Raw genomic sequence first — 12980 nt, forward strand, 5'->3', positions numbered from 1 at the left:
AAAAAAGAACAAAACTACAAGATTATGTCTTATTTTAAATCTGATATGAGTTACTAGAATAGCTAACAAGGCCATAAGTGATCTGGTAATTCGAATTTAATAATCGAGAACTAATAAGAATAAAGTTGCAAGGAATTTTAGTCTTATTGGTTTATGTATTAGATACTTTCAATTATATAATCTAACAAGCGGATGCCAGCCATTGCATAGAGATTGTCTTATAGTAAAAAAAAATTGCATTACCTGACTTCAGAAAACAAGTTATAGGTTAAGCTTAAACGGATTAAAGGCAAAATACGAAATTTATTGATATTACTTTAAAAAAAATTGTTCATATGAAAGTTATATAAAACATTTCCATTTGAGGCATTACTTTCAAGAACTGAAATACATGTTTCTTATATTTTAACCAAAAGTCCATTTAACAACTTTTAAGGATAGATGTATAAAAATGTCAGACTTAAATACAAATTGTCTTCCCCTGTTTGCCTCTTAGTAAGTACGAAGCCTTTGTGTAATAAGTATTATTAATCGGTAAGAAGAAGCTGTCCAAGATAGGGTACTGTACCATCACAAACGATTCCTGCCCAAAAATGTATGTATGCGTAAAAAAAATTGATGTTAGCACTCGTAGTAAAAAGCATGAAATTGCGCACACCAGCTGAAGTCACCACGTTTTATATTCTTTGACAAAATTTTAGTGAAGCAGCGCGGCAGAGTTTACTTGACAGCAAATGGGTGTTCAGTGTAAGGTTTTAAACTGTAAAGTTCAAGCCATGCAAGAAACAAATTACAAGGAAATGAAATCTCTCTACTTTAATGCCATGATACGTTATGTAGACACGATAATAATGGTTTTTGCCATCTGTATGAATTTTATGATTTACTGTTATATGTGTAAAGATATGAGGGTTCCAAACGCGTCCTGGTCTAAGAAGAAGCCCACAACAAACTGTCGGGTGTTTTTTTTTTGTTATCGCCATCTCACATTGAGCCTTTGCCATCCTTTGCCACTTCAGCTTTGGAACTCGTTAAATACGTCGGTAACTCTGATTCTTCTAATATGGATCTCTTCATTTCTAATTTGATCACATAGATATACTCCAGGCGTAGTTCTCCCCATCGCCCGCTAAGTGACCCAGAAACTTCTTATGAGGCCTATAGTTAGCGAACACGTTTTGGAACCATAAGACATCACTGGCAACACGCACTGTCTGGTGGTTTCGTCTTCAGGCAATGAAATATTTCAGATGAAAAGATCTGAACGTTGCTCACCCGAATTGAGTATTTACGTAATAATGTTTTTGATTCTCGTGTTTGCTTTACCTGAGCAATTTCACGGGTGTCCATTAGAAAGGCAGTGGCCGCACGGGTGACGGTGAGTAATCGAAGTGCACGCGCATCGAATCTGTCCGACTTATAAGCAATTGCCTCTGTTATGGTATTTAGTGGTAGCAATGGGTGTCCGATTTGAACTGGCGTATACATTTTTGTAAACGGAAAAAATATTTTTATAAATGTAAATATTTCTTAAAAGTGACCTGCTTGTTAAATTTATAATAAATAAATAAAAATAATAATACTACGGCAACACACACAACGCCATCTAGCCCCAAAGTAAGCTTAGCTTGTGTAGGTGGTGAATATTTTTATGGATAATACACATAAACACTTATACTATACAGAAAAACACCCAGACACTGAGAAACATTCAAGTTTATCACACAAACATTTTCCAGTTGTGGGAATCGAACCCACGGGTTTGGCATTAGAAAGCAGGGTACACGGAGCCAATCGGCCGCCTCAAGTAGGATTATTAGTATTGGCCTCTTTTAAAATTCGCGTAGGTATTCTTAAATTGGATTTACGACTGCTTAGACTCGACTTTCTTACTATCTTTAGCCAAAATAACAAGCTAATTAGTTTGTTTAGTGCGTTTACATTAGTTATTTCTTTAAATAGTTGTTTGGAATTCCTTCCTTTTTTCTGTGTTGAGTTGTTTTTTGTTGTCAATTTGTCAAAATTATATTATCAAATTCATACCTATTTAGCAGAATCGCATTACCACACAATTATTAATGTGAAATATTCAAAATTGTTTGGTTGACTTCTACTCTGTCCCTTATATCTTTTCGTTAGCTCTCTACCATCTTAGCCTGTTTCATCACTTATCACTAGGAGAGATTGCAGTGAAAAAAAATCTGCCATTTTTTGATGATACTGTACCTAAATCTTTCGTCAATAGATAATATCAGTTGTTACATGCGTCGCGCGGTAGTGGCGTAGAAAAAGAAAATTACCAAAACGGATTTAAGGTAAAAAGTGGGCTGGGCCAGCACATCATTAGTAAAAGAGCCAATGGTCGTTACCAAAAAGTCATTAGCCTCAACTTTTACCGTAAATTGAGGTTGTATGGTGGTCCCACCATAAACATATACCAACGAATATGCGTGTGGAAATGAGATGGGTTTTTTATTAATATAATTATGTAAAGGACCAATTTTCTGATATTAAGGACACATGATGATCTTAAATGGATTGCAAAATTGTATCAAGTACATGAGGTTACAATATATTATGACCGCAACTTCTTTGCGGTGCGTCTAGTGACCAAGACTAGACTAAAACTAGACTTATGTTTTAGTTGTTATAAACTCGAAAACAAGTTTATTTTGACTACTTTATAAACCCAATACCTACTTAGGCAAATTAAAAACAGAATTATATTATACAAAAAAAGGAAAAAGGTTATCTGGACAAGATAGCTTCAAGCGATAAGGCCGCCTTCGCAGTTAATTACCCCTATCGAGGTAGGTAGGTACTAGTGTTTTCGATGTTATGTGCATTTTAATTTATAACAAGTTAATATAGCTCGATTTAACAGTAAAGGAACACATCGTAAGGAAATCTGCCTGAGAATTGCACACCTACCACTACCACATAACACTTTTTATACAGAGGAGACCAAAGCCCTGTAGCAGTACGGTATATAATGCGTACCTAATGATAAATTTGAATTTCATAGCATGTTATAGTTATATATATACTAGTTTTTATCCGCTCTTATAATGTTTATGTCCTCAATATTATGAATAGAATTTTTCTATAAGCAATTCATCATCATCGTTCTCTGCTGGACATAGGTCTTTGGTTCCAAATTCAACGGTTCTGTGCAGCTTGGATCCAGCGGCTACCTGTGACGTGCTTAATGTCGTCTGGCTACCTCGTTGGGAGTCGACCAACGCTGCGCTTACCAGTGCGGGGCTGCCATACCATCAGCAATCAATGCAATTATAAACTCGAAAACGAGCTTATAGGAGTTCTACTTCACTATCGGGGAGCAGAGTTCAAATCCTAGAAAACACCCAAATTTTCTAAGTGTTTAGTATTTAAAACATCCCTTGCTTTAACGGTGAAGGAAAACATCTTGAGGAAACCTGCATGCCTGAGATTTCTTTATAATGTTCTCAAGGGTGTGTGGAGTCCACTGATCCGCACTTAACCCCTTCTCACTGTGGAGGAGACCCGTGCTCTGTAGTGGGCCGTTAATGGGTTGATGTGATGATGATGATCAACTTTGTAAACTTATTTTATTTATTTTTATTTAAACATCTTTATTGCGTAGTAAAGGAGAAATTAAAAAAAACTTTAAAAAAAAAAAATTATACTTATGTCAAATTAAAAATAAAATCAAATTATCCAATAAATAAGAAAAATGTTGTCTGGAAAATATAGCTTCAAGCGATTTAAAGATTAAAGTTTTGATTTACAAAATACAATTATAACCAAAATTTGATTAATATTACGAAGGTAATATCACTGTATAATTCCATAATTTTTTTTTCTAATGGAAAGTAATATATTTATTTATATGTGAGCGGTGGGTCTTGCCATTTTTATAGGTATTCCAATTTTAAACTATAAATTTTACTGTAATGTATTTACCGATTTTTGAATCTGTAATGTGAATGTTTGACCCATTTTAAGTAGGTACGTGCTGAAACCGGATCGGGTTAACACCACTTTAATTAAGATTGCATTGTCACTCAATAGCCCAAGGTGAAGTAAAAGATCGTACAAAGGCGTTTCTTTATCACGGAATAAATAATATGTTATATGATAAATAAAATGGAATAAAATAGTTAGTTTTAATATTAAACAGTTAATATTAAAACTAATCATTTTATTCCGTTTAGGTGCGAAAAATATGTGTTAAAATATTACAACCACTGGACTCTTTTTTCTCTACAAGTAGCCCTTGACTGCAATCTCACCTGATGGTAGTGGAACCTGCAGTTACATTTTACCCATATCTCTTATCGGTTTCTACGCGACATCGTACTGTAACGCTAAATCGCTTAGCTTACGTTCACGGTAGGGTGGATACTACCATGCCTGAGCCGCGCACCAGACCAGACCAGAGAAAATTTAGAAATAGAATACATGAACTTGTTCATAGAGTATTAATTTCGAACTTTGCAGCGCCTGATTAGAAAAGATATAATGTCTTGTATCGTAACGAAAGGTACCGAAATTGCTCTTTTTACGTGACGTGACCTACATCGAGCTTTATTCGTCTTACAGATTAAACACACATGTTTTCGTTGATATAATATGTGAAAAAAATAGATATACCTACATCCACAGACGGTACTGTACATTATCTACGCTACCTTTGTCATGCATAACGTTTTTACAAGCTGTGCAGCGGGCGATTATAATCAAGATAATGACTTGTAATCATACATAATTTGTATCAACGAGTTGCCTCGCGGTGAGGTGTGGAAACGTCACTTTGTGATAAGTAGTTTTAAGGAGAACTTATTGTTCATGTAGATACCTAGTTCATCAGCCTAATAAATATCCACTGCTGAAATTACCTCTTATTTTATTGGTAAGAGACATAAAACACTGAGACATACCAAACATGATTAGGAGATGAAGGCATCATCATCTTCGTCATAATAATAAGAAACTTTATTTAGCTTCCCCACATAAGTAAACTAAAGAAAACTTATTACTTTAAAACACTTACAATTATACACTATAGTACAAACTAAATGTCTTATCGAAAGGTGCTTAAGCTGAAAAAGATGCTATCTCAGCATTTCAGGTATAGTCTTGATTGGCGTCACGGATTGACTGGCTCAATTAGATATCTGACGGCCGTCTGGCGCAGTGGACAGCGACCCGGCTTTCTGAGTCCAAGGCCGTGGGTTCGATTCCTGCAACTGGAAAATGTTTGTGTGATAAACATGAATGTTGTTAGTGTCTAGGTGTTTATCTTTATATTATAAGTATTTATGTACCTATATTATTAAAAAACTTAGTTTGTGCTCAGAATATTTCCTCGGTAATCTTTTTTTTGTTGTGATAGTTGACAGACCAAGCGGATGGCTCACCTGACGGTAAGATGAAAACGAGCGCCTATAAATATACATAAATAAATATAAATAAGGAAAAACTAAGCAAGGCATGCAAGGAACTCGTCCTGCAACGTGCCGCCCTCTGTCCACCAACCTGCGACTTAGTTATTAAGACTTATGTGCCTGTAATTACACCGGCAAAACTGCCCTTCAGACTGGAACATAGCAATTTCAACAATGCTACTTTGCCGCAGAAATAAGCATTGTGGTATTACCTACTTATAGTATGTACATATATATATGTATATATATATATATATATATATATATATTTATTTTATATGTATGTCTATTCATTTCTATATTTTATGTATATTTCGATGTTTGTGTGCAATAAAGTATTTCTTCTTCTTCTTCTACTTCTTGGGACGAGCTCTGTCACAAAAAACTCTAGTACCACTAAAGACTTTGCTTATTTTTTATCAATAGATAGAGTCTTTAGCTAAAACTGGCTCACCCTGAATATCCACTTAGTGGCTGGCCAAAAACTGTACCACCGCTATTTTCAAAGGAAGTGTATTTCATATCCTAATTTCGTATTAGATTTTAGATGATCTATTCTGAAAATTCATATTAGTTTTTGTAAAGGTATACTTATTTTGATTTTTAAACAAGCGGATTCAAGCAACTTCGTCTCAGTAGAATTTCTTGCTTCCAGTAAGATTAAGAATTTTTCCTGCTATGCCTTTCCAGAAAACAAGCTATGGAAAAAGCTTAAAGAAAATGAAAGATGAAATACCGAAGCTTGTTAAACTTTAAAATACACGTTTAAATATCAAGTTGGATATAACTTGAAAAATAATAGACTTCCATATTAACTTTCTTGTCCTACATAACTATCTTAGGGGTAGGTATGGTATTAAAAAACTTTTCTTAGTTCCTGCACCTGAGTGCTCAAAGAAGGGATAAGGTACATAACCATACATTCACAAAATAAGAATATCATTCGCTAACCAACATTTTATCTCAGAAACAAAAGCATCATTTTCCCTGCAATACTTAAACAAGTGAATTACAAAAGAATCAAAATCGCATTTCCCATTTTAACAGCCCCCGATCGGCGTTCGGATCGTTGGCGCGACATCAAAATGTTAATTGAGCAAACTACGGCGGACCTCGAATAAACTACATTATGCTCAGATGCTCAGATGTTCAGTTTTACAGCTTGAACAATCCTCGCCTAGGGAGCGAGCGCGCAAACTTTTAATTGCCGTGCCATTAGGACGGGCGGGAAGCACTAAGCGATTTGTGGTGTACCGGCCTGCTCTCCCGAGCTTTTAATTCCTCTCTCACCTCTAGATAGGGGTATGTAGATGACGTACGCTCTGGCCCAACGTGATCTCCGTTTTATTGATATTAATAACTCTAGGATGCGTGCGTCATCATATCCTGTCCCTCTAATTTTTGATGACACAAAAATCGTCGCTTACATTCAGGAAGTCAGTTAATTTATTATACCTTAACAAATACGGTACGTTAATAAATAAAATTATTATGCTATAATATTATGTATTTAGGAATTAAGTAATTTCCTTGATATATCTAAATTTTTTCGGATTTCTTAGAGAGTAAGAACCTCCCGCTCACGTAAGTTTATACGAGTTGTACAAAACATGGAAGAGAATTCAGCGTACTATTTTTAGCGGATATAAAAGATATAGTAAACAAAAGATCTTTTGTATGTTCCCAACAATGATCCGTCGATTCCATTTCTAAATAAGGCAATTATTTTTAACGTTCAAACCGTAAGTTTTTCTAAAACAATCCAGCGAGGGCATGTCTCCACCTAACGACACCTCGTTACCGCCACAAATCTCCAACATTACTGCGTATTAAAACTCTAAAACTTCACTCGTTTTGCCATTTAGCTAAAACAAAAACTTTCTTACATCACTACGATTATTAAAATTCATGTCTCGTACTGCGGGAAGTCATGAAAATATTTGACGCAAGGACGTCGCTACTCAAAATTTCGCAAAATAAACAAATACGTATACATATGCTACTTTAACATTAAGGTTTTTAAAAGCATTGAAAAGCGCAAATTTATTTATAATATGCCTTAGTAAATGATAATATATAATGTACTCATAGTACAAAAAAATTTCGAACTGTGTCCACACCGTTTAGACTAGTATGAATCATATAGAGATAAGTCAATGAAAAATTAAAAAAAAAATTACAAGAACAATAACTAATAATAAATCCTTGGATCCATCTATACACCGTAAAACAAGGTATATACCAAGGTAGCCTTCCTGTAGTATGGGTGCCACTCGGTTTTCACAAAAAAAAAAAAATTAAAAATAAATTAAATGTTGCATGTATTTCTCATTTTAAGGATATCAATCACAATTTCAGTGGCCAAGCCAGCAGCTATCAGGCGATAAGTTGGAATGCCGTGGGATTTTATTTTATAGAAGTCTAACATTTCCTCCGTTTTCCCAGTGGCGAGAGGTATCCATCCTTAAATAAAGCAGTTTAGATAGCCACCCACATTAAAATTCTTTTTATAAAATAACGACGGTCTACATAGCATTTAATAATTTAATTTCTCATAATTCCCGCCATAGTGTATTTTTTTAATTTTCGAAGTGGCGCTTTTCGCAGAATTTTCACCGCAACCCTTAGCAAAACAGGGATGAATTTAGTTCTAGCTTATTAGCACAGATGGCGTTACTTTGACAACCCTCGTCCTGTTATCCAGAAAATAGCATAGATGGCGGCAGTGGTTCGTAAATTTTATATTTTTTTTCGCACATTTTGATTTTAGTTATAATCTTATTGTTACTAACTTGAGGTTAGTTAGGTATGTAGTTGGTAGATTTTTTTTTTTCAATCTTCATTTTGCCATATTATGTTCTACAAGAAACTTTTATGCTGGGAAGTATTGGTTGTCATTTCATTTAAATATACAGATTTTATGAGAATAGATAGAAAAAAAAATCATTATATATCTAATCACCAGACAAACAAGCTTTATTATTATTAATAAGGCCCTGAATATTTAATTATTTTGTCGCAATCATAGTAGGACGTTTATAGGTTTTTTATTTTGTTTACTGAACGTTTAAGCAATAGGTACTCAAATGGCAACTTTATTGCGAATTAAAAAGCGTTCCATTTTTAAAACCTCCTTCCACATTCGAAAACATCGGAGCGAACGCGTGAGCACCGGCTGTTGGAGATTAGACACGCTAGCCGGAACAATTTTTTAATATCCCCAAACAAGGAAGGCGAGACACTCTTTCGTTTGAATATTGTGGATAAGCAATTCCTAAGACGTTAACTCTCAGCCATGCAGATTTCCTCACTATGTTTTCCTTCACCGTTAAAACATGACGTCACTTCACAATCACTTGAAACGAACTTAATTATGAAAATGGAGATATCTTGCTTATAGACCTTGTATACCTTCAAGATAAAAAAAAACTGAAAAAAACGCGGAAGATGTTGCAGACAATTTGAAATTAAGGGTGCATTTCATTTAACCTCCATTATCGAGACAGCTTTGCGGCTTTTGTCAAATAATGTATGACAATTTCAAACAAATAACATAAACATACAACATTGCTGCTCGCAGGTAACAGTGAGTGAGTTCGAAACAGGTTCGAAAGCATTATCGTGTAGCGGCTAGTACTTGTCAGGCTAGCTAATATTGCCTCTCCACTGGAACTTTTGAAAACTGGAAAATGTATGGCGCCCAAGATACAGACAAACAGAAAAAAATGAAAAAAAAATTGCAAGTTTTGGCTTCAGTATTGACTATACTAGGCCCTCTTAAAAAACTTTCACGAAACAACGACGAACGGTCGGACCTAAAAAATCTCACTTACCCCCCCTAGACTAGAAGCTGGATACGCCCATTGGAGTAGCAATACAAAGCATTAGAGTATAATCTAACCCTAGTCTTAATTTTTTTTTTCCCTTTCCTTTGTTGAGTTGCCTTGCAAAGATCGTTTTTTAGCGATAAGGCCGCCGCATTGTACCTGTGTTTTATCGTTTATAATTACATTGTGTTAGTTACATTAAAGTGTATTTTTATTTCATTTCATTTCATTTCAATATCATACATAGCCTAAATAAGTTACGGACTTGTCCATACAACATAGTCCCTAGTAGGACATTAACAGTGAGCGAGTTTGACAGCACAATTCGTGTCGCGGCTAAATTACCATACACACTTGACGCTTGCACTTGTCAGGCTCGCTAATAACACCTCGAATGGTGCTTTTTCCTTTCAGCTGTGACATTATTATTTTATACATTATTTTTAACATTAATGGTAATCGCGTACTATCGCCACGATGTATCGCATCCCGCATCACTATAATCCAATATAGTGTAAGTATATCAACTATATAGTCAATGTCAACTTTAGTATATGTCAATGCCAACTATAGCAAACGAGACTTAAGGTATATTAAAATGTACCTGTACTATTTACATCTTCATCCTCAGCTTATTAATGTTGTACTGCTGGGCACACGCGTCCAGTCTCATAAAAGAGAAGTACCCACCACGCTGATTCAGTGTGGATCAGCGGGCATTAAGAATTATTATTACATGTGAAAATATACAGACCCAATCGCTGAGCGTAGGTGCTTACTGAGTGTTGGAGGTAAAGGCTTAGGTACCGGTGTAATTACAGGCACATGAGGTTTAACACCTTTGCCTCACGTTGATGGACATAGGACGGCATGTTGCAGGGCGTGTTCATTGTATGCCATGCAAAGAGTTTCTCTCGATATAGTTGTCTCACTCTCCATTAGTTGGGCCATCTGCTTAGTCCGCCAACTATTATAATAAAAAAAACAAAAAAATTGTCAACCGGCTTAAAAAAATTTGATATATCCTGGAACATTCGTGGGAACTCAAATATTATAGGATCACCTATAGAATATATAACATGGCAGACATATAACTTAGCTACTAGTATAATTGCAATCCTACCCGCTAAATAGCGTGAAAGAAAAATATTGTCAAAAAGAACGGACTGCATAAAACAACTAAAAAGCAAGAAATAAATATTGTCTGGAACATTTTTCTCAAGTAAAATGTAGTAAGGAAAGTATCTAGTAATTTTCTACAAAATGTTGCAGAAAATTTGAGATTTTTTTTTTATTCCGATGTAGTAGGTATTGTGAATTTCTTAACAGGAAACCCTTGTAAACTCTACGTCAAACTCAGGACCACGCGATGAGTGTAGTGTATATTTAATGCAAGACAAATTAGGTGATTTCAAATTAATATTAAATAAACATTTCTTTTTATTGCTGGCAACATTACAAATTGGCACAAGTCACGATACGCTGGGAATCCTAGTCTGGAAATCACTATTCACTATTTTCAGAAGCTTATATAATAAAACCAATCAACTAATAAGCATAATATTTCCTGATACCCAAACGTGGGATGTAAAATAATAAAAGATGTAATATTATTTTTCATCACTGATGTACCTAGCACTGACGGTGCCTTGACAAAGATATGTATGGAGAGACCATTGTTCTAAGGTTTTTTTTATTCCTCTACAAGTTAACCCTTGCCTTACCTGGTGGTAAGTGATGATGCAGTCTAAGATGGTAGAGGGCTAACCTTTTAGGGGGTACTGTGGTTATATTTAACCAATACCCATAATCGGTTACTACGCGACATTGTACTGGAACTAGTAAGGGTGGTAGCTAGCCGCGGCCAAAGCCTCCCACCAGATCAGACAAGAGAAAATTTCATCATCATCATCATATAAACCCATTACCGGCCCACTTCAGAGCACGGGTCTCCTCCTACAATGAGAGGGGTTTAAGGCAGTTGTCCACCCCGCTGGCCCAGTGCGAATTGGTGGACTTCACACACCTTTGAGAACGTTATGGAGAACTCTCAGGTATGCAGGTTTCCTCACTATGTTTTCCTTCACCGTTAAAGCAAGTGATATTATAATTGCTTCATTATCATCATCATCACCACAACCAATTGACGTCCACTGCTGGACATAGGTCTTTTGTAGGGAGTTCCACAATACACGGTCCTGGGCCGCTTGCCTCCAGCGGCTCCCAGCTACTCGCCTGATATCGTCGGGCCACCTCGTTGGGGGCCAACCTACGCTGCGTTTTCCAGCACCTTACGACCCCAACGTCCATCGGTTTTCCGAGCTATGTGCCGCGCCCATTGCCTATTCAGCTTCGTGACTCGCTGAGCTATGGCGGTAACTCTAGTTCTTCTACGGATCTTCTCATTTCTGATTTGATCATGTAGAGATACTCCTAACATAGCTCTCTCCATCACCGGCTGAGTGACTCTGAGCCTTCTAATGAGGCCCATAGTTAGCGACCATGTCTCTGAGCCTTCTTATGATGCCCATAGTAAGCGACCATGTCTCTGAGCCTTCTTATGAGGCCCATAGTTAGCGACCATGTTTCTGATCCGTAAGGCAACTGCTTCGGCACTGGGGATTTTAGACGAGAAGATGTCACGAAGTTTCGCGAACGCGACCTCTTTTAATTGCTTAAAACGTTTTTATTTTTTGAATATTTGGAAATTTTCAATTTAAAAATTACCTCTTCCAGGTATCTCAGGACCTTCAACCCAAAACCACAGAGCTCACCGATACGCCAGGGAGGTCGTCTAAATAATATATAAGTGTTCTTAGTTTATGCATAGCTTTATCAAACGCCAAAGCAAGTGAATAGGTAATCTTGGCAGCGGCGTTCCTTAGTATCAGTGTTCAATAAGCAAAGTAACGAGTGGGAGCCACATTCAGCTCAACGTTGACTAACGACCTGCCAATCAGCCGCTAGCTTAATTGGAAATCCGTGTTTGTGAAACCACTCCCAGTCGAAGGCTTTTGTGCGAAAAATTTAAGTTTACACTGTTTTGTTTTGAATAATGATTAGGTACGTTTTATAGATTTTACCGTATGATAATTATTATTCATCATCATCACGCCTTTTGTGGGGATTTAACCATTCTACTGCTTGTGATTTATTCATATATATACTCAGAGAGACATTGCAGTTTACTAGTTTTTAATTCGTCTTCCCAAGATACGACCCTGCTTTCTGAGTCCAAGGCCGTGGGTTCGATTCCCACAATTGAACTATGTTTGTGTGATGTCAGAGATTTTTCAGTGTCTGGCTGTTTATCTATATGTTATAAGTATTTATGCTTTATTTATTTTGCTTAAATCATGCAAAAATAATTAAGTAATTATTACTAAAATGAACGAGATGAATAAACTAAATAAAAATTAAACGTCCTCGAAATCACCGAAGCGAGGCACAGTTCCTAAGATGCTGGCAGCATTGCCCCTTTGGATGGCCAAACTAATTCGTTGAGTATTTATGTAAATTATTCATCTTAGTACCCTTAACACAACCTACCCTTTGGGGCTAGATGGCGATGTGTTTATTATCGTTTATTTATTTTATTTATTTATTACCAATAAGGAAACAAAAAAAAAATACGTTTTGTTTCAGGTCGAGAATCCATATTTAAAGAATTATTAAAACAATCAAGAGATCAAAAATATAAATAAATATGTATTAACAAAAATTT

This window comes from Pararge aegeria, chromosome 10, assembly GCF_905163445.1.
Source record: "Pararge aegeria chromosome 10, ilParAegt1.1, whole genome shotgun sequence".
Classification (NCBI taxonomy): Eukaryota; Metazoa; Arthropoda; class Insecta; order Lepidoptera; family Nymphalidae; genus Pararge; species Pararge aegeria.